The following is a 22440-nucleotide window of genomic DNA, read 5'->3' as shown; positions in this document are numbered from 1 at the left end:
AATTCTGAGGCGTAAGATAACTATTAAGATATTAATTAATTAAATGATATATCATGATATACCAAGCCATTCGAAGTGTTGGGGAAAAAAAAAAAATAATAAACCACTATCACATAGTTTTTGGGATCTGCACATTAGGTATGATTAATTTTACGCAAAAAGGAGGGAGATGAGGTAAAGGTCTGAGCTTAGGGAAGCATTAAAATTGCATGTAGGTATTGATAAACTAACTTGTGTTGCTATCACTAGGTGTTGTCACGGGATAAGGGACTAGAGCTATAGAGAGGGCTCGATAGGTGGAGAGCTCCACAAGGGCAGGACAAACGCCCAAGTTGAAGGGGGGGTTCCTTGGGGAGGGGGATCTGGGGGGGAGAGGGGGGGGAGGGTGGAAAAAAAGAAAAAAGTCCTCATTTAAATATAGAAACTCTGAAACAACTATTCACATACACAGACAAACACAGAAACATAAACGCACAATTAGCTATTTTAGGTAACATAATTGAGCCGAACAGGGAGAGCAAAATATGGTTATGGCTACTAACCCCTATATAAACAGTAAAATCATATCTTGGAATCTTAACGGTATAGGAAATCGAAGGAAACAGCAGAGGGTTTGTGATTTCTTAAAGAAGCTTGAAGCTAGTATATACCTACTCCAGGAGACTCACATTGAGGAAAATGAGTGTAAGAAGGTCTTTGAGAAAAGGCATTGGGTACAGGACATTTTATGCTCTAGGCAAAAGGGAACAAATAAAGGAGTAGCAATAATCATCAGAGCAAACAGGAATATTAGAGTTCAGAGGTGGGATACAGACCAGACAGGGAGATGGTTGGCAGCTGAGCTCTCAGTAGCAGGTACACCTTACAATGTTGCAGTCTACTATGGCCCCAATGAGGACAATGAAACTTTTTTGGTTAAACTCGAGAGGGTTTTAATCTCCAGTAGAGCACCTCTGATCTTAGGGGGAGACTTCAATCTTGTCTTCGACATTCAATTAGATCGTACTTCAAGAGCGAAATATACCTTGCCGAAGACATCCCTCACTGTTTTGAAAAATATAATGAAAGAACATAATTTGTTGGATGCATGGAGAACAAAAAATGGTGATCTCAGAGAATACTCTTTCCATAGTAAAAAATACAAGCAATTTTCGAGAATTGACTTATTCTTGGTAGATCACCTTTTGGAACCAGCCCTGACCTCGGTTACTCACATCCCTGTAGGCCTTTCGGACCACTCAGTAGTACAGCTTAATATCAACCTTTCAAATGCTACCAGCGAACGCAGATGGATTCTTGACAGAACAATCCTCCTATAGGATAATATGAAAGCTAAAATCTGTAATAGCGTAAGGGGGTATTTCTCATTTAATGTGGGCTCAGCATTAGAACAGATAGTGTGGGAGTCATTTAAGGCTTTCCTCAGAGGTGTATTGGGATCCCAAATGAGATTAAAAAGAAAAGAGATTAAAGACACAGAAATCAAAGACCTTGATTCTATTAAAAAGAAAGAGCTGGAGCTTCAACACGCAGTTCTGGAGGAAAGGGAAAGGATCCCAGAACTAGAAAAAGAACTCTTTGAGCTGCAGCTGAGTCTTAAAGCCAGTGCTGATAAACAGATTCACGACAGATGGGAAGTTAGCAAACTAAAAAACTTCGAATACGGAGAAAAATGTGGGGCACTTCTGGCGTGGAAAGCAAGAGCAGACAGGACTAGAAATAACATTGACACCCTGATCCAAAGGGCCTCTGGAAATCAGTTATTTAAGGAAGAAGAAATTAGGGAGGAAGCCAGAGGATTTATGGAGGAGCTATATCAAGAAAACATCAAGATTGGCACAGAAGACCTAGAGAAGTGGTGGAACCAAAGGGCACTACCACAATTGAATGAAGAGGATAAGAAGACCCTGTCAAGAGACATTACAGAGGGGGAAATAAGAGCTCAACTAAAGAAAATGAGTAGGAATAAAGCCCCGGGCCCTGATGGTCTGCCGACAGAGATCTATAAAGATTATGAGAACGAGATCACTCCACATCTACTGACTCTTTTTAATAACATCTATCAGCAAAAAGGGGGTATCCCACCATCTTGGTTCGAGGCCACCATTACCCTAATTGTAAAGCCAAACAAAGATCCAAAGAATATAGAATCATACAGACCCATATCTCTTTTAAACTCGGACCGTAAAATATTTTCTGGAATATTGGCCGAAAGACTATCTAAAGTTATTAAAACTGTTATTCACCCTGACCAAAGGGGCTTCATTCCAGGACGACAACTTAATGAGCTGACCTTTCAGGTTATAGGCGCAATAGATTATGCTCTATATAAGGGATTGCCACTTACCATCGTGGCAATTGATGCCGCGAAAGCTTTCGACCAAGTCAACTGGGTATTTCTGTGGGACACTCTAATAAGGTTTAGTTTTCCACCACCTTTTATTCAGGCTGTTAAAAACCTATACGGACATCCACGAGCTAAGGTTTTAGTTAACGGAGCCTTGTCAGACTGGTTCGAGATATCGAGAGGGACGAGGCAGGGCTGTCCCCTGTCTCCTCTCCTTTTTGATTTATATATTGAGCCTTTTGCTATGGTGATTAGATCTGACCCAACAATTTCTTCTTTCAACATGGGTGGGTTGGAATTTAAAACTGCATTATACGCTGATGATCTGTTATTATATACCACAAACCCATTAGAAGCGATCCCAAAGTTATTCACTCTTGCAGAAGAATACGGAGCAGTTTCAGGATACGGCATCAACAAAAATAAAACAGATATAATGAGCTGGAATAGCCCTATCCCCATTCCTGATGTAAAGATTAAGATTAGATACTTGGGTATACATATTACTAAAGATCTATTAGACTTACCTAAAGTATCTTGGCAGGTCGTGGTGAAAGACATTACCAAACTTCTTCAAAGATGGTCTAATCTTCCTCTTAGTATTTATGGAAGAGTTAATCTAATTAAAATGGTAGTATTACCAAAAGTGACTTTTTTATTCAACAGTATTCCGCTAACATTCCAGAATAAAGATATCTTAAATCTTCAGGGGAAAATAAGTTCATTTATTTGGGCATCTAAGTCCCCAAGAATTGCCTGGAAGAAGCTAAGGAGAGGGCTAAAAATAGGAGGACTGGCTCTCCCTGATTTGTTTAACTACTGCTATGCATTTCACTTAAAAAATTTTAGACTCCTGGCCAATAAATTAGATGCATCGTCACATGGTGGTTTGTTTCAAGCTCTTCTATCTGTTCTACCTCAGGGCCTTGAATTTTTCTTGTTTAAATTCGGTGCCCAAAAATTCTACAAAAAAGTCTGCCTCAAAATTTTACTAACTGCCCTAAAAGTTTGGCAAACAGCATGTAAAATATGGAAAATTCCATATTATAACTCTTCAGCACCAATTTGGTACTCCCCCGGAACACCAGAATGTCTATTAGATAGACTTTCATTCCCCCTGAGGGAGGCTGGTTTAAATCGATGGGGAGATCTCCAGATGAATCAAAAACTAATGGATTGGATATCCTTATCTAATATAACAGGAGGAGCTCTAGCCAGGTTTAAATATTATCAGCTATCATCATGGTGGGGGAGCCAAAACTGGATGTCAGAAACTGAAGATTGTGACTTTTTAGACCTGGCAAACAGACAAGTAGGTTGGAAGGGTGAGGTCTCAGCGTGGTATAACGCATTAATTAGGGCAAATGATAGTCAAGAGGCAGAGATCTCGAAACTCTGGGGAAACATAATAGGAGAAGATCCTGAGAAACAACTAGAGGTATGGTTAGATTCTTTTGCAATCTCTCAGAAAACAATAAAACCCGCTAATCTTAGGCGAAATCATCTTTTTACGGCATATAGGGTATACTGGACCCCCTCCAAGCTTTCAAAAATTTCTGGAACACTACATGTATGCCCCAGATGTAAACATGCAGAGGCAGATGATATACATATTTTTGTAGAATGTAGTGAGATTAAAAATTACTGGTTAGCAGTCTGTACCTTCTTGGGGGAGGCACTGGTTAGAACAATCACAGGTAGCCCTAGGTTGATTTTGATGGGTTTGTTGGAAGAATATGATTTGACAGATAATATTACCCAGTTTATATTTTATGTGATTGTCATCGCTAGAAGAGAGGTATGCAAAGAATGGAAATCCCCAACCCCTCCTAGGTTTGCAGAATGCTTAAAGAACATTAAGGCTATTAGTAAAACAGAAAATATCAACAAGGGGAGTGAAGAGGTGGTGCAACAGGGCACCGCGGTGGGCTAATCCTCCTCTTATGAACGTTTAAATAATCAACAGAGACCACCTGAGACAAACATACAATACATATTCCGATGGTGTTGGAATACACTCAGTGTGTTAAAATACCCCTCACACACCAAAAGGGCCCTTGGTGTCATGCTTCATCATCGGGGTCTTCCCGCCCCCGCTGCGGGACGGGGCAGTGCTGCGACAAGCGGCTACGCCGGAGCACCTTTTTAATTGTGAGTACTATGTGAGTGATAATGGAGTGAGTGTCAGTGAGGTCAGAAGTGATGAACAGTGAAATTAAAATTAAAAAATACCTGGCCTGGTGTTTTAGAAAAAATTATTTAATAGGCACTGGCTGGTATCGTTAAAAGGGGTGAGGCGGAGTGCAAGATCGGGTTACTAGTCTTGCTCTCCTGTGTGGGTCAACATGTTTCGGGGCGACATGCCCCTTCGTCAGGACCGGGATATATAGATCCCCCTGTCACTCACTAATGCGCTCCCACAGATGGAGAGTGTTGAGTATGATCAATGTGTATAAATAATTTAAATACACGTGAAAAAGCTCGGTCAGTAATACTGATGATATAAGCCTGCAAGGATAAGAACACAGGGTTTTAGAAAGAGCGCGGATCCCAATGCGCTTTACTAATAAATACCTGTAAGGGATGAAAATACACATAGGGGAAGAAAACACACTTTAGGCTGTTACATGTCACGCCAAAGATTTCTTGGGAGGACCTGGATAGCCGAATATAAAAAAGACAAAATATATAGAACTGTGGAGAAAAGCAATCATGAGCTATTTTTGGTTTTTGAGACAGCGCGCAGCTGTGGGAGTCCTACCGCTCCATTTAGAGCCTACCAGAACTTCTGGCCTGTAGTAGAACAGCCAACTCGGTTTATTCTACTTTTCCTTTTGCACCCCTTCCCTACACACATAGTCTCAACCTTCCACGCACACACACCTAATATACATACTCCTTACCAGCCTCGATGGAGGAAGCTGGAGGCCTCGCATTTGACGATGAGGAGGTCGACAGGATCTTAGCAAACCTACGCCCATTCGAAGGGCTGAGCAACACTGAACCAGGCATCAACGAAGGTGACTGGGACGAGTTGGCAGCCCTGAGGAGAACGCAGATAAAGACAGCCCTGCACGGCCTACTCATGTCCGAATATTTGAAATCTAAGACGGCCCCTCCCGGCCTAATAGTGAAAAATGAACCATTTATCTTCACGCACGATCTAGAATTTAAGAGGGATTGGTCTCTTATAAGCTGGAAGTGTACTAGGGACTGGCTAGTCCTTATAGTAAAAACTGCAACCAAACTAACACAAGAACTCAAGATTGAGATAACCCAGTTAGAAGTGAAGATAAAGAGTTACCTTGCCCCAGCCATTCTGAAAAAAAGACTGGAGGAACTAAATCAAGAAATGACAGAATTTGAGTGCACCCTCAAAAAGAATAAGTATAAAAAACACAAAAAAGACACAGAGAACTTTACGCATGAGCGTATTTACCCGTACATTAAAAAAGATCATGTATCTAAAAATCAGAACAATGACCAGGACACTGACATGTCCGATACCAGTTCTAACGGGTCAAACTCCAGTAGAAACAGCAACCAGAGCACAAGAGGAGGTACACAATTCTCTGGCAGAGGCTACCCACGAGGTGGAAGAGGTTGGGGCCCATATCAAGGACCACCCCCCTTCATGCAAGGACCTCCCGGCTTCATGCAATATCCACCAGGGCCAGTCTTCATGGGGAATCAATTCCCACCGTGGGACCAACAAATGCCCCCCTTTAACCACTATGGCCAACCGCCTTTTTTAGGCCAGCGCCAAGGAACAAGAAAGGGCCGCAACCGGAAAGGCACACAGGTACACTGGAATCAACAGCCAGCGCAACCCCTAGGGGTATCAACCCGGAGCCAAACAGCGTCAACCAGTCGAGGAACTTAGTAGTAAACCTGTCTGACCACTTACTAACGGAAGCTCAGGAGGATGTCCTAAGTAAGGGCTTGGGTTTCGTCCCTACCCATAAAATGGATAAATTCAAACTCTGCCAAGAGATGAAAGAGTTTACACGAAAACTTAAGCTAAAAGCTTTTTTTCAGGACTCTAACACTGAAACGAATATCCAAACAGACACAGGTCTAAAGAACAAATCCTCTTTCACACCTCTAGACTCTACGCTACCGGTTGAACTGTTAACTTTCGAAAAGGCAGTTATGGCAGATCTGGAGAAACTAACCACTGACAGTGGGGATGTCTTTAACAACACCTCCACAGCTGAAAGAACGGCCCTGTATGAACTGGCTAATGATGAAACGATTGTAATTAAGCCTGCCGACAAGGGCGGAGCGACGGTGATACAAACATATACCAACTATGATAAGGAGTGTAGGAAACTACTTGAGGACAGACGCAATTATCAAATACTGAGGGAAGACCCGACTGAAGAAGTCAGGATCTGTATCCTCATAATGATTGAGGAAGCAATGGCACACGACTGGCTCACGAAACAAGAGAGCGATTTTCTGATTCAAAAGAATCCAAAAACTCCGTATTTCTACACCATCCCCAAGATTCACAAAGACGCCCCGTATCCACCTGGGCGCCCTATAGTATCGGGAATCCAGTCTATCCTAGAACCCTTATCAAAATTTGCGGACGCTTTCCTTAGACCAATAGTACAGAAGACGAGTACTTATCTAAAAGACACGAAAGCAGTCCTACAGTTGGTAAAAGAGATACCTTTTGACCCCGAACACGACCTCCTGTTGGGATTGGATGTAGAGAGTCTCTACACGAGTCTCCCCCACCGAGAAACACTAGAAATTATTGAGGAAGTCCTGTTCTCAACCCCATGGGCATACCACACCCCGAGGCAAGTGGTCCTTGAATGCATCTCCATGACCCTTAAAAAGAATTTCTTCATGTATGAAAACACATACTACCTACAAAGACACGGCACGAGTATGGGCAGCACCTGTGCGCCGAGCCTAGCAGGGCTCTATGTGCACCACCTCGAAGCCACCAAAATCCTGAACGACCAGAACCCCTATAAGAACCATGTGGTCGCATGGAAAAGATACATAGATGACGTGTTAGTCATCTGGAGGGGTGATCAAAACTCTGTGGTTCAATTCATGACTTGGCTGAACCAACAAGATCGGTTCCTCAAGTTCACCCACACAGCCTCTAATGAAAACCTAGTTTTTCTCGATTTGAACATCTACCCCTCTAATGGCAAACTAGAGACATGTACTCATTTCAAGCCCACGGCTAAAAACAGTCTGTTGCTATATAATAGCTTCCATCCACGACATCTACGCGACAATTTACCCTATGGCCAGTTCCTTCGCCTAAGGCGTAATTGCAGCACTATCCAAGACTTTAAAACCCAAGCAGCTGACTTGAAAACTAAGCTCAGTAACAGGAACTATCCTAGCAAGGTAGTCAACAAGGGTTTTAAGAGAGCACGGAACAACAACCGAGATGCCCTTTTGGAAACTACAGCAGAAAAAGAACAAGACCAACGCCCTATTTGTGTCACAACGTACAACACCAATTCGAACCAGATCACAAAAATTGTGAACAGACACTGGAAAATTTTGAATTGCGGTAAACTAGATTTCCCTAAACCTATGTTTGCACACAGGCGTGGTAAGAACCTGAAGGATCTTCTGGTCCACACGAGACCTAAACAACTCACGAACGAGAGACCCTCTGCTATTTCAACCATTGGAGGGCACCACCCATGTGGCTCGTGCACATCGTGTCAATATACAAGAAAAAGTCAGAATATAACTTTTTCCAACAAATCCACATGGGAACAACGTTCCTTTACCAATTGCAACAGCCGGAATTTGGTATATCTGATCACCTGCCCATGTAAGAAAGAGTACATCGGCATGACCACACGACCGGTCAAGATACGAATGGGCGAACATCGAAGCAACGTACGTTGCAAAAAAACTACCACAAGAATGGCCACCCATTATGCCACAATGGGTCACAGTATAGACGATCTGCAATGGACAGTCATAGAAGCCTACGGGAGTGATAAGGACCTTCTTGCAAAAGAGCAACGTTGGGTCTATCGCTTGGGCACGCATCTCACAGGATTAAATGATGATATTCCGTGGTCACAATTTAGGGCATGATTATAACCCATGCCTATTCACAGTTCGGGACCATAACACAGTACTAATATAAAACTCTACACCATCGTGTTCCACCAGCAACCACAGAACCTGCAAGGTGGTCCTGGCCGACATGATGTGTAAATGTGTATGATAATCTCGAATTTTTATGTTTATTCCTTCTCTCTTACAAACTGTGTGCAAAAATAAGAGGTATTCGCCTTTGAACAGCTGTAACTAATAAGAGCCTCTATATTTTCCCACCTATCAGTAAGAGGTGCATATTTTTTGAGAATAGGTGTCTTCACCCATGTAAAAAAGCCTGCCGGCATGGACGGTTGTTAAATAGCACATGTTTTCCGCTTTTACAATGATTTGTGTCCCTCCGTGTGTCCATCGAGAACCCTCCCTGCCTCCTGACGAGCATCGCGGAGGAACACTTCCCTCCCGCGCATGCGCGTCAAGAGAATCACTATGCAGCACTACCGCGCATGCGCGGAGTGTATACACTCCACCGCGCAGGCGCGTGTGTCGGCTTACACGCCGAGATTAACATCAGAGCGGACCGAGGGTGTATTCTAACATTCTATCCACCTCCCCCGCCGACTACTACCTACCGGAAGTGAAATGCAACCTACTCTGCCCAATTTCTATCCCGGCCCAGCCACCCTCGGACATTTAACAATGGCCGCTCTGGGCACACGTCCAAACCACTCGACCGAACACGCACATCGGTTCCGAGTTAATCAATTAAGGCTCTGCTAACAAGCCTCTGCCTCACTATATAAGACCCGCCCTGCCCTGGCTTACCATTACCACGGAAGCCACTGACGAAGGAGGAAGCACTGAGGTGTGGGGGTTGAGTAAGTACGGCATAGCCGACAGTCCTGTCCTGGAATACACTACCTTAACCCACTTAGTGTAAATAGCTAATCTAGGTCCTGGCATTATTTCTCCATGTCTCCCCACAGTTGGACCCTCTATACCCTTCGCCCAGCTTGGCTCATGGGGCATTGTCTCACCATTCAATAAGTATGTATCAAAATTGAATACGCAGTTTCTGACGCTTTATATTGGTGTGTGTTTGTGTGTATATTTTTATGTGTGTTTTTTCCTTCCCATTCGCACCCTGTGAAGTTACCTGGCCCTTCTGAGAAATCCTTGGCCTGCCAGGCAATAAGCTCATGATTGCTTTTCTCCACAGTTCTATATATTTTGTCTTTTTTATATTCGGCTATCCAGGTCCTCCCAAGAAATCTTTGGCGTGACATGTAACAGCCTAAAGTGTGGTTTCTTCCCCTATGTGTATTTTCATCCCTTACAGGTATTTATTAGTAAAGCGCATTGGGATCCGCGCTCTTTCTAAAACCCTGTGTTCTTATCCTTGCAGGCTTATATCATCAGTATTACTGACCGAGCTTTTTCACGTGTATTTAAATTATTTATACACATTGATCATACTCAACACTCTCCATCTGTGGGAGCGCATTAGTGAGTGACAGGGGGATCTATATATCCCGGTCCTGACGAAGGGGCATGTCGCCCCGAAACATGTTGACCCACACAGGAGAGCAAGACTAGTAACCCGATCTTGCACTCCGCCTCACCCCTTTTAACGATACCAGCCAGTGCCTATTAAATAATTTTTTCTAAAACACCAGGCCAGGTATTTTTTAATTTTAATTTCACTGTTCATCACTTCTGACCTCACTGACACTCACTCCATTATCACTCACATAGTACTCACAATTAAAAAGGTGCTCCGGCGTAGCCGCTTGTCGCAGCACTGCCCCGTCCCGCAGCGGGGGCGGGAAGACCCCGATGATGAAGCATGACACCAAGGGCCCTTTTGGTGTGTGAGGGGTATTTTAACACACTGAGTGTATTCCAACACCATCGGAATATGTATTGTATGTTTGTCTCAGGTGGTCTCTGTTGATTATTAGTAAAACAGACCTCAAATGTGGTGGAGAGGAGGCGGAAAAGATTTGGGCACCGTTGCTTAAATGGTCGGACAGTTAGACACTAAACGTCCAATGATTAAGCCAGGGGTTTGTGGTCTGGTCCTCCCCAGGACAAGGTATAGGAACATCGAACAGGGGAGTTGGACTAGTAGAAAACCCACCTCTGGGAGACTTCTCGAAGGCCACACATATAACCAATTATTCCAGGGCGCACAGTAAGGTGTTTTTTGTGTTGGCAGAGTTGAGAGTTTCCACTTGGAGTCATTCTATCTGGTGGCAAATATGAGGACAAACAAAAAAAAAAAAGAAAGAAAAAAAAAAGAATTACCAACATCTAACATTCACCTTAATATAACGAAAGCCTAAGTTCTTAATAGCAAACTCACTTTTCACACATTTCCAGACTTTTTATAAAACAAATACTGTACTTTTACATCAAAATACAGCAGGCAATTTGTGCAAGTCCTTGATTTACTGTTTGCCTTGCTGTCAATGGTTTCCTCTGTTCGATTCTTAAAAAGTTCCATGTAAAACAATGTGTATTTCACAAAGTTCCACAAAGTATTCTTGTAACAAAGGGTTTGAACCACAAAGTTCGTGGGAGATATCTTGTTCCAAATTGTCTTTACATGAATCCAGAAATCGCCGACAAAGTTCTTTCAGGTAATAAAACGTTTTGCACTTACTTGTTGCTGAAAAGGGATACTGATCAGTCTAACCTTGTCCTCTTTCTCTTTTGCAGGTCGATTGCAGTGGACAGAAGAGGGGCTGAGGCAAGAAGGAGCCGGAAACCGGAAGAAGGAAGAGCCAGCAGCCGCGCCCGTTGAAGCCAATGAAGGTCTAGAGAGAGCAGGAGTGCCAGCGCCGAAGGATCTGTTCTCAGGTAAGTGGGAGGTAGACGAGCACAAGCACTGGGTGAGGCTCAGGGGCTGCCTTTTATAGACAGGGCTGGGTGTGGTTCGAAGAGCTGGGTGTGGTTCGAAGAACTGGGTGTGGTTCTCACAAGCAGGTGTGCAGAGCTTCAGTTATTATGCTAATGAGTTGAAGTAACACATGTCCTAGGGAGGAGTGCTCTAAATAAGCCTTGGTAAAAGCAAGGTCCAATGTGAAAGCAAGACAGCAATGTCCAAACTTGTGAATACATTGAGCAACATACACAGAAGTCTTAGGGAGGGGCTGCGATAACAAGAAAGGCTTTCAACAGTATGTTTAAAGAGAGCTATTACAGAGACCACTAATGCAATGAGAGGGGAAATGCTCTTTGCTGTGCACAAACTCTAACATGGGACTCCTAACCTTTTATTTTTCTTAGGCAAGTCTAATCTTCTGAAAATGGCTATTCTACCCAAATATTCCTTTCTATTTAACTCAATCCCATTAGAGTTCAAGAAGGACTGGATAACTAAAGTACAAGGCCTTTTCTCTAGTTTTATTTGGAGGAAGAAAAGACCGCGAATAGCCTGGCGGAAGTTTAGGGAAAAAAAAGGAAATGGCAGAGTTGCAAGCCCAGACCTCCTCCAATACTAGAGAGCATTTCACATAACAATTTTCAGCCAGCTATTAGGGGACACTGCAGCTTTTACACCACTATTCCAAGCACTTAACTCTGGTTTCCAGGCCCAATCCAGTTCTTTCATTTTTAAATTTGGAGACTCAAAATATTTTAAAAAGGTGAAACTTAAAATTCTTCAGGCAGCCTGTAACGTATGGCATCAAACAAGAGCGACACTGCGAATCCCCTACTATAGTAAGTATGACCCAATATGGAAATCACCTGGAACGCTAGCTTGTTTACAAGATTCTCTTGCGGCTCCAATACAAGCAAAGGGAATTGAGAGCTGGGGTCAACTGTTAGAGGGGTCGGAGCTAATCTCATGGCAGAAGATACAGGATATCACAAAAGGTACTATCTCCAAATTTAAATGTTACCAGTTATTAAGTTGGGCCAAAACGCTTAGAAAATGTGGAAATGGTAATTACTTTTTCGAGTCCAATATTGCTTTATCTCCTCCGGGTCGAAAGGAACTTGCTACTTGGTACTGGATGTTAGTACAGTCCCATGAAGATCCACAGCCTTGGTTTAAATCAACTTGGAGAAAGGAATTGCCGAACTACGATCTTGACTTGTTATGGCAAGTATCTCTATCTTTTTTATGGCACAGTGTTAAGTCTGTACCTCTAAGAAAAAAGTCACTTATTTACTATCCATGAGGCATATTGGACTCTGCGAAAGTTATCCAAAATGGGTACACAAGCTGCGAAGAAGTGTCCTTAATGCGGACAAATAAATGCAGACGAAGCACACATGTTTTGGCGGTGTCCTTCTATCCAAAACTTCTGGGAAAAAGTAGGTGCAACAATTTCCCGTATTGAGGGGCAAGATATTAAGTAAGCATGGGCGTAAAATCCGTTACGCTCGCGGATTTTTCGTATTTTCGGAGAATCCGCAATCCGCGAACTCTCGCGGATGTGGCGAGAATACGCAAATCCGCGCGAAGCGGATTTTTTGTTTGTGTTCGCACTGCTCGCGCTGCTCGCGGTCCGCGGCGCGGGCAGGAACAATCTCGCACTAGCGAAAGTACAAAAATTAGTAAAGGAAGTGGCCCAGTCTCCAACTTCCTGTTCCTGTCCAGCAAGCTCCTCCCATAGGGGTGGGGTGAAGGAAGTGCCCCAGTCTCCAACTTCCTGTTCCTGTCCAGCAAGCTCCTCCATTTCCTGGCCACTTTGATTTCGATCTTGACTGGGAAGGATTACTTTTTGTGGTTGCTGCTGGATATTTGGATTTGAGGCCTTTTGGATTACTTTTGGATTCGAAATTTGATTTCACAAAGAAGTAAGTTGATGTTGTTTGTTTGTGGTGATTTTTGTGTGTGTTGCTTTTTTTTCGACTTTTTTTGGGGGAAAATCTGCAAGTTCGCGAGCTGCTCGTGTCCCGCGCAGCAACAATCTCGCACTCGCGAAATTGTAAAAATTACAATTCTGCACATGAATTGAAAACCACCAGGCTTATTTATGGGTGCATGCATGATACAACTGTTTTGTTGAATTTTTTTTAACATGATTCTGGCCAGGGCATGGATGGCATTGGATTGTGGTGATTTTTGTGTGTTTTAGGACTTTTTGGGGTGGTGTTGGGGGCTTGCTATGTGGGTGGGGGCCATTTTATTGTCTGGTCCCGTGTGGGTGGGGGTCTAGGGGCCATTTTTAAGCCAGTTTGTGTGCTTTGTGCCATAGGCCTGCACCCACTGTGCTCTGATGTCATCCATTATGCCCAGGGGGCCCAGAATCGGTCTGTTCGCGGATTTTGCGGGTTTTTCGCCACATTCGCGCCGTGAAGCAACAATCTCGCACTCGCGAAATTGTAAAAATTGCAATTTTGCACCGGAAAACCACCAGCAGGCAGCATAAGCCTTCTGAAACTTGATGGATGGCATTGGATTGTGGTGATTTGATTTGTGTTGTGTTTTTTCACTTTTTGGAGTAGGGGTTGGGTGCTGGCTATGTTGGTGGTGGCCATTTTGAGGCATGGTCCTGGCCATGTGGATGGGGGGGTCAAGCGGCCATTTTGAAGGCAGGCAGTGAACTTTGAGACATAGGCCTGCACCCATTGTGCCTTGCTTTCACCCATTGTGCCCAGGCGGAGTCAAGGGTACATGAAAGTACAACCCTCTCTGTGTGTGCTCTCTTGGATCAATGTTAAATTCCTGTTTCCCAAAAATTTAGCAAATCCTAATTTTGAAATTTCCATATTGTGTGGTGTGCACGTGTGTATTCATAAATGCCTACTTGCAAACTGTTTATTGAAGCGCTACATATGCAACATATATTTACTGATGTTCCTCTGTCTTCGTTTGCTTTTAGGTGCACAAAACTCCGCATCATCGTTGAGCATCAGTGCCAGGAAGAAGTGCTGCTGCGGCCTGTTGTTCCGACATCTGAAGAAGATGGCTCCAAAAAGAGGTGCCCGTAGGTCCTCTTGCAAGAAAGATGTCTCTACTAAGGAGAAGAAGAAGCAAGTGGCACCACTTACCAAGGAGACTGGTGGCTCAACCAATAAATTTTTTGGGGAAAAACAACAAAAAAAACAAAGGCCCACCATGAGTGCTGCACAGGTAGCCTGTTTAGTTGTTGAATCACCAACGACCAGTGATGTTGGATCATCGCAAGAAAGTAGCAGCACGCCATCAACACAGGTTTTAACTCATCTCACAAGTACTATTCAACAACCAAAGCCGCAACAACAACTGCATGGGCTACTAGTACAAGCAGAAGTACATGCGCAAGGAGCTGTCCGAGAAGGAGCTGTCCGAGAAGGAGCTGTCCGAGAAGGAACTGTCCGAGAAGGAGCTGTTCGAGAAGGAGCTGTCCGAGAAGGAGAAGGCCGAGAAGGAGAAGGCCGAGAAGGAGAAGGCCGAGAAGGAGAAGGCCGAGAAGGAGAAGGCCGAGAAGGAGAGGTCCATGGAGACTTGCAAGTAGAGGTCAGTGAAGATGCCCATGTAGCGGCGCATGGAGCGGTGCAAGTGCCTACAATGGTTGTTCTTCCAGAAGTAGGGGCACAGGAGGAAATTGACTTTGGAGCCGGGGTATCATGTCAGGAAGACGAAGCCACTCCTCCTGATGATTCATTTTCTCCCAGCTCCCCAGCAAGGAAAAGATCAAGGAGGGTGTGTAGAAGTTCCTCTTCAAGCCCCGCTCCATCAGATGATGATCTGGATCTAGATTGGCAACCATCTCCGACGTCTGAGAGGGAGGCACACCATGAGCTGCGAAAGGTATCACATGTTAAAAGGAAGGGCCCCGGAAAGCTCATACTTATGGATCCGAACGTCGGACTTGATGAAGTGGTGCATTCTGATGTTGTTGAACAGGATGACAGCAATGACCTAGTCATCACACATGTCAGTCCAGCCACACCGGCCATGCAGCAGACAGACATTTATACCCTATCCCGACATCATGCTGAGCGTGACCCTGGCGACGTGCCACTGGTAGCACCACCAACGCAGTCAAGTAGTACCACAAGTTCAACAAAACCTACAGCTCCCATATTTTCTCCCCAGAGGGGGACTCCATCCAGCTCGACTCCCTCAAGTAAGGTTGCTGCAATAATTGCACAACCCAGTAGATGTCTGCAAGGCTCATCCACCACTGCTTCATCTGGCATTGGCAGCAGTATCACCTCGTGCGGCAAAACCAGAAGTTTCCAGTCCCCAGTTTGGAACTTTTTTAGTGTCCATGAAAAGTATGATAACATAGCCGTTTGTTGCATTTGTAAGACTAGCGTTAGCCGTGGTAAGACTGGTACCAACTATGGAACCAGAGGCCAGATAGGTCATCTTGAAAGAAAGCACGCTGTCGAATGGTTTCCGCACCTAGCAAACGTCAAGGGAAAGCGATCCCAAAGGGCAAGTGGCCAAAATATACCCATAGTAGGTGTTTCATCTGAAGATGACGGGGAGGTAGAAGAAGCGTCAGACATGTGTCCGGTTGCACCCAGTACCCCTGGCAGCACCACACCCTCCGTAACACATAGCAGGCACACTGAGAGTCTGGGAGACACACCAATGCGGAAAATGTCAACACTGATCAGAAGTGGGTCGAAGAAGGCATCAGCATCATCCCGTAAATTTGTCCAGCGCACCATTTCAGCCATGTTCTCCTCAGATGCGCAATTTCAACGCAACCACCCAACTGTACGCCTGTATAACACTAAGCTGGCAAAAAGGCTAGCGGTGGACCTTCTCCCTTTTTCGTTTGTCGAAGGTGTGGGTTTCCTTGAACTCGTGGCAACATTGGCCCCTAAATGGAAGGTTCCTAGCCGGTACTATTTTGCCAGGGTTGCTGTTCCAGCACTACACAAAGAGGTGCTTGAGTTGGTGGGGGCAGCTTTGCAGAAGAGTGCTGTTCACACTATACACCTGACAACAGACATGTGAACCAGTTGCCAAGCCCTTGATTACATGTGCATCACTGCACACTGGGTCTCTTTTTCAGGGGTTATAAAACACATAAATGCAGGTGGTGACTTGGTCGAGATTTTTAAGGGTGCTCGTAAACATGCAACATTAGCCATGTTTGGCATGGAGAAAAGTCATGCAGTCAACATTTTGGCTGACTTTAACAAAAAGGTCTCGCAATGGCTGCGCCCAAGAAATTGCAAGGTTGGTTATGTTTCTACAGATAATGGCAGGAATGTAGTTAAGGCCATGGAGGACGGTTTCTATTTCAGAGTGCCATGTTTGGCGTACTGTATCAACCTTGTTGTGCAAAATTTTTTGAAAAAAGAACTTGCAGTCGACAAAACACTGACCATCTGCAGAAGAATATGCACACATTTCAACCATTCTTTTAAGGCCCGGAAGGAGCTGAGGCGCAAGCAAAATGAACGTAGAATGCCAGTGAAAGCACTTATCCAGGAGGTGGCAACACGTTGGAACTCAACCTTCTACATGCTTGAGCGTCTGCATGAGCTGTTTCCAGTAGTCAATGAGTATTTCTACAACCTGGGTGGTGATACGACAGAAATGATGCTAGCGGTGGAGCAATGGCAGCTAGTTAAAAGCCTGACAGACATGCTTCGTCCTTTTGAGGTCTTCACGCGTGACGTCAGCAGGGAGGACTGTTCTTTGAGCAAAGCTATCCCATTGTTGCTGAAGCTCGAGCACCAAGTCAAGGTGGTGTCTTCACAATTAAAGGACGTTGGAAAGAACGAAGCACATGAGTTGGCGCAGAGATTATTACAACGCCTAGTTAGCAATGAACGGCTTGTAAATATCAAGAAACAACAGCACTACATTTGTGCTACTATTCTGGATCCACGTTACAAAAAGCCATTGTTTGGCAAAGTAATAATTCCTTTTGAAACATCGGATGTTACAGAGTACAAAGGTTGGCTAGCTCAGTCAGCCATTCGTTTTGAAAGAGAGCGGAAGGAAACTGTAGGAGAAGACAGTACTACTAGTGAATCAGCAGGCCATCAGGCGTCCCAAAAAAGCACTTCTGCATCTGTGCCTGTGGCAGAAGTGAGTGTCTTTTCCTCTGAGCCGTTAACCACACCAGCAACCGTATCATCTGCACCAGGCCCAGGCGATATGTCTGAAGCGGGTTGGCTAACTCAGCTAGGGTTTCCTTGTCCTAGAAAGGACACAGAAGTGCAAAGTACAGGAATCCGGGAGGACATTCTTTCAATGGTGCAAGTCTATCTGGATGACTCAACAGAGGTCAATATTACTGAGGACCCATTGGCGTATTGGCATGGGAAAAGAAAAATATGGCGAGAGCTCACCAACCTGGCTATCAATTACTTGTCTTGCCCACTCGCAAGCGTGTCCTCAGAACGTGTTTTTAGTTCTGCTGGTGGCATTGTGACTTCCAAAAGGTCCCGCCTCTTGCCCGCAAATGTGGAGCGGCTCACCTTGATAAAGATGAACCAGCACTTCATACCACCAGATTACAGAGTACAAGAATCCACGCAGGAAGAAGAGGACACCGACCTACCTGAGGAAAGTTCTCCTCAGTTACCAGAAGTAACCCCGACTGATGATTTAGCAGAGTATGAGGACGAGTTCTGCTTCCCTGACAGCGAGTTCTGAAAATGAGTCAATCATTCATTAATTGTAATTAGTCCTCCTTATTCACTTTTATTCCTGTGTGTCTGTCTTTCTTTAGCAAGTGCTTCATCACATTCCCAACAAAACTGTAATCAACCAATAAAACAACAAGCCCATCAACAGAACTGTCTTGATTTTGATGCCGCAGCATTCCTCAGGTTCACAACAGTTAGTTGACAAGAACTCAGTCCTGGTCGTCTATCCTGAGTCCTCCTCCTCCAGACTCACCCTATCCATTACCCATAATGCTGATGCCTGGATTCTGCACAATGAAGAAACTTACGTTGACGAGTCCCCCACTGTGAATTCCAGGTGGAGCCAGCCCTCAAACACAAATTACAGGTAAGATAAGCGTTTGGATGGGAGGTAGTATAATGGAGTATTCGGAGAGGCGAGAGAGTGACAGTGGTACTAGCAGTAAAGTCCTAGGGCTCTTGAATTAACAAACTCTGTGACAGGCATTTACTTAGGAAAACATTTGGCCTATTACACGTGAACGTGTAGGCGTTATTATTGCTCGCTTGCCTGTCTCAGGGGTGCTGTCTCTGGGGCTTCTAGGTTTTTGGGTTGTGTGAGCACCGCTGCCACATTTCTAATGTTGATTGCTTTTGTTTTGCAGAAAATCCACGCCGGGAAACTCCAGTTGGGGCCCTGCTGCAGAACGCCTTAGGACACTGTGAATTCCAGGTGGAGCCAGCCCTCAAACACAAATTACAGGTAAGATAAGCGTTTGGATGGGAGGTAGTATAATGGAGTATTCGGAGAGGCGAGAGAGTGACAGTGGTACTAGCAGTAAAGTCCTAGGGCTCTTGAATTAACAAACTCTGTGACAGGCATTTACTTAGGAAAACATTTGGCCTATTACACGTGAACGTGTAGGCGTTATTATTGCTCGCTTGCCTGTCTCAGGGGTGCTGTCTCTGGGGCTTCTAGGTTTTTGGGTTGTGTGAGCACCGCTGCCACATTTCTAATGTTGATTGCTTTTGTTTTGCAGAAAATCCACGCCGGGAAACTCCAGTTGGGGCCCTGCTGCAGAACGCCTTAGGACACTGTGAATTCCAGGTGGAGTCAGCCCTCAAACACAAATTACAGGTAAGATAAGCGTTTGGATGGGAGGCAGTATAATGGAGTATTCGGAGAGGCGAGAGAGTGACAGTGGTACTAGCAGTAAAGTCCTAGGGCTCTTGAATTAACAAACTCTGTGACAGGCATTTACTTAGGAAAACATTTGGCCTATTACACGTGAACGTGTAGGCGTTATTATTGCTCGCTTGCCTGTCTCAGGGGTGCTGTCTCTGGGGCTTCTAGGTTTTTGGGTTGTGTGAGCACCGCTGCCACATTTCTAATGTTGATTGCTTTTGTTTTGCAGAAAATCCACGCCGGGAAACTCCAGTTGGGGCCCTGCTGCAGAACGCCTTAGGACACTGTGAATTCCAGGTGGAGCCAGCCCTCAAACACAAATTAGAGGTAAGATAAGTGTTTGGATGGGAGGTAGTATAATGGAGTATTCGGAGAGGCGAGAGAGTGACAGTGGTACTAGCAGTAAAGTCCTAGGGCTCTTGAATTAACAAACTCTGTGACAGGCATTTACTTAGGAAAACATTTGGCCTATTACACGTGACCGTGTAGGCGTTATTATTGCTCGCTTGCCTGTCTCAGGGGTGCTGTCTCTGGGGCTTCTAGGTTTTTGGGTTGTGTGAGCACCGCTGCCACATTTCTAATGTTGATTGCTTTTGTTTTGCAGAAAATCCACGCCGGGAAACTCCAGTTGGGGCCCTGCTGCAGAACGCCTTAGGACACTGTGAATTCCAGGTGGAGCCAGCCCTCAAACACAAATTACAGGTAAGATAAGCGTTTGGATGGGAGGTAGTATAATGGAGTATTCGGAGAGGCGAGAGAGTGACAGTGGTACTAGCAGTAAAGTCCTAGGGCTCTTGAATTAACAAACTCAGTGACAGGCATTTACTTAGGAAAACATTTGGCCTATTGCACGTGAACCAACACGATGACAGTGTTCAGTTAAATGAACTTACTGCAAAACCACCACCCACCAAGCTCAAAAGTAGTAAAAAAACAGGTATGCTCAGATAAAGTTTGAAAATGTATATTTATATCCCTAACAAAATAATCTCCCGCAAGACCCTCCCTAACCCCAACAAATAAATAGTCCTTCAAAAGTCCCCAAAAAACCCAACTCCCAATTCCCACCCCCCAAAAGTCTCTAAAAAAGGGGCAAGGGACACTCTAGGGATGCAAGATGTTGAATTTGGCCTCCAGGGCATCATGCCTTAGGGCCAGGGCGTCGTACTTCTCCTGGAGGGTGGCGTGATATAAGCGGAGGCCCTCCACCACATTCTGATACTCGTTCCACTTCTGGACCTCCGCCTCTAGGTCGGACACTCTGCGGAGTGCACGGCGCAAGCGAGCCTTAACAGTACTGCGAGGTGCAGCTTTTGCTGCTCGGCGGTGGCGTCTTCCAGCACGGCTCCGGTTCGCTGGAGCACTGCGCTTACCGGCAGAACGTGGGGTCACGGAGGAGGATGCAGATGTTAGATTGGATGCACTGGAGTGCGTGTCGTCCTCCTCCATTTCCACCAGGCGCCGATATTGGGCAACAGTTGCTTCCAGCCTCCGTTGCCGGGCCAGTACAGCCTTCATACTCCTCGTCGGTTTAGACGTTTTAGTATTACCAACTATAGAAGAAAGAAAGACATAATCTGTAACGAATGCTCTTTAAAAATATGATTAACACAAAATGATTCAGCAGGAAGTTGTGTCACAGTACAACTAGCAACTAGCCAGCGCAGTACAAATCTATTCAGGCCAGTATCATGGGCGTCTGCATGGAGGGGCAAGGTGGGGCGCTTATGGTTTGGTGCTCTTTCATATGAAAGAGATCTGGCAAAAGTGAGTGACTTTTCCTCTGAGCCGTTAACCACACCAGCAACCGTATCATCTGCACCAGGCCCAGGCGATATGTCTGTTTCCCTCTCTCTCTCGCTCTCTGTCTCCCTCTTTCTGTCTCCCTGTGTCTCCCTCTACCTCGCTGTCTCTCTCTCTCTGTCTCCCTCCCTCACCCTCCCTCTGGCTCCCTCCCTCTCTCTCTCTCTCCTTCTGTCTTCCTCTCTCTCTGCCTCTATCTGTCTGTCGGTCCCAGCCTGCTGTAATTACTAAGTTAGTAATTACCATATTGTAATTTGTCACTGGGCCAGCACTGGATACACATCATATGCTATCTAAGAGTCAGATAGTACCATGATCCAGCTTACCTGTACTCGCCACCACCACTGCCTGCTTCCTCACAGTCTGATTGCCCTCTGGCGCAGCATCCTCCACAGAGTAGTCCTCAGACTCGGAGTCGATCACGATCACGTCCGAGCTGGCCCCGCCACCACATGTTCCACCTAAAAAATATATTTAAGACTGTTAGATTACACCACTCACTAGTATTTGGTTTAGGAAGGAAGACATTTGAAAACAACAGAAAAATAATTGACTGTCTACTCTAGTCTAAAGTAAAAAAGTCCCTCCTTCCAGGGAAGGCTGTTGTCTTGCTGCTTTTCTTTGTCACAATTGATGAATGCTTGCTTAATTTTAACACACACCATTTTTCTCTGAACAGACAGACGCTGGACTTCTACGGACAAGAGCAACATCAACTAAACCAGGTGAAAGCTCGGCTCGACCACAAGAAATGTGTTCCAACTTCCATTACTCATCAACTCAGCACCAAGCACTTTTCCTTTTCCAGCTAACTTTATTTTAATATATGTGTTTACTTTTACTTTTAATAAAGCTTTTAAACTTGAATAGACTCTGTGGTTTTTGGTCCTCCAGACTAGAGTGACTGAGCGAAAGGTTTTGTAATTTTTGCAAGGAGGAGTCCGTGCTGCTGACACTACCAGGTTTATACAGTGTGCCAAACACACCACTCTGAAATATTTTTACTCTGGTCTTTAGTGTCCATAGTTTGGTTTGTCGAGAATTGTCCCTGCAACAGTAGTATTATGGATTTTGCTACTATCTAAACACTATTTCGAAAAAATTAAATTAGGAACGCTTGGACAACAATAGGTCCTCTATATTTAAATGAAAACTTACTGGGGCCAGCAAAGGAGCACTCGCGCCCTGGCCTGCATCCTCCTCCTTTGGAGCCACTGCATCCACTGTTTCTGTCCGCTTGCCCCTGGGCGGACCTGACGTACAACATGAAAGAAAGAACAGAAAAAATTGATGATTGCTGCGTGTCAATGTCCTTGTCAACCAAATCAAACATTTAGAAAGAACAAGAACCAACTATTTCTGCCAAAAAGAGGGCTACAAAGAAAGGACTGCACCTGAGCCTCTACTCTAGGGGCAGATTTACAAGCCCCTTGCAGCTCTTTTGCTCCGTTCTTGCGTCACTTTTGTGACGCAGCGCCACAACAAGAGAGGCGCCATGGTGTGGCGT

The sequence above is a fragment of the Lissotriton helveticus genome, chromosome 10 (assembly GCF_964261635.1).
Source record: "Lissotriton helveticus chromosome 10, aLisHel1.1, whole genome shotgun sequence".
Lineage (NCBI taxonomy): Eukaryota > Metazoa > Chordata > Amphibia > Caudata > Salamandridae > Lissotriton > Lissotriton helveticus.
Note: the sequence above shows the minus strand (reverse complement) of the source record.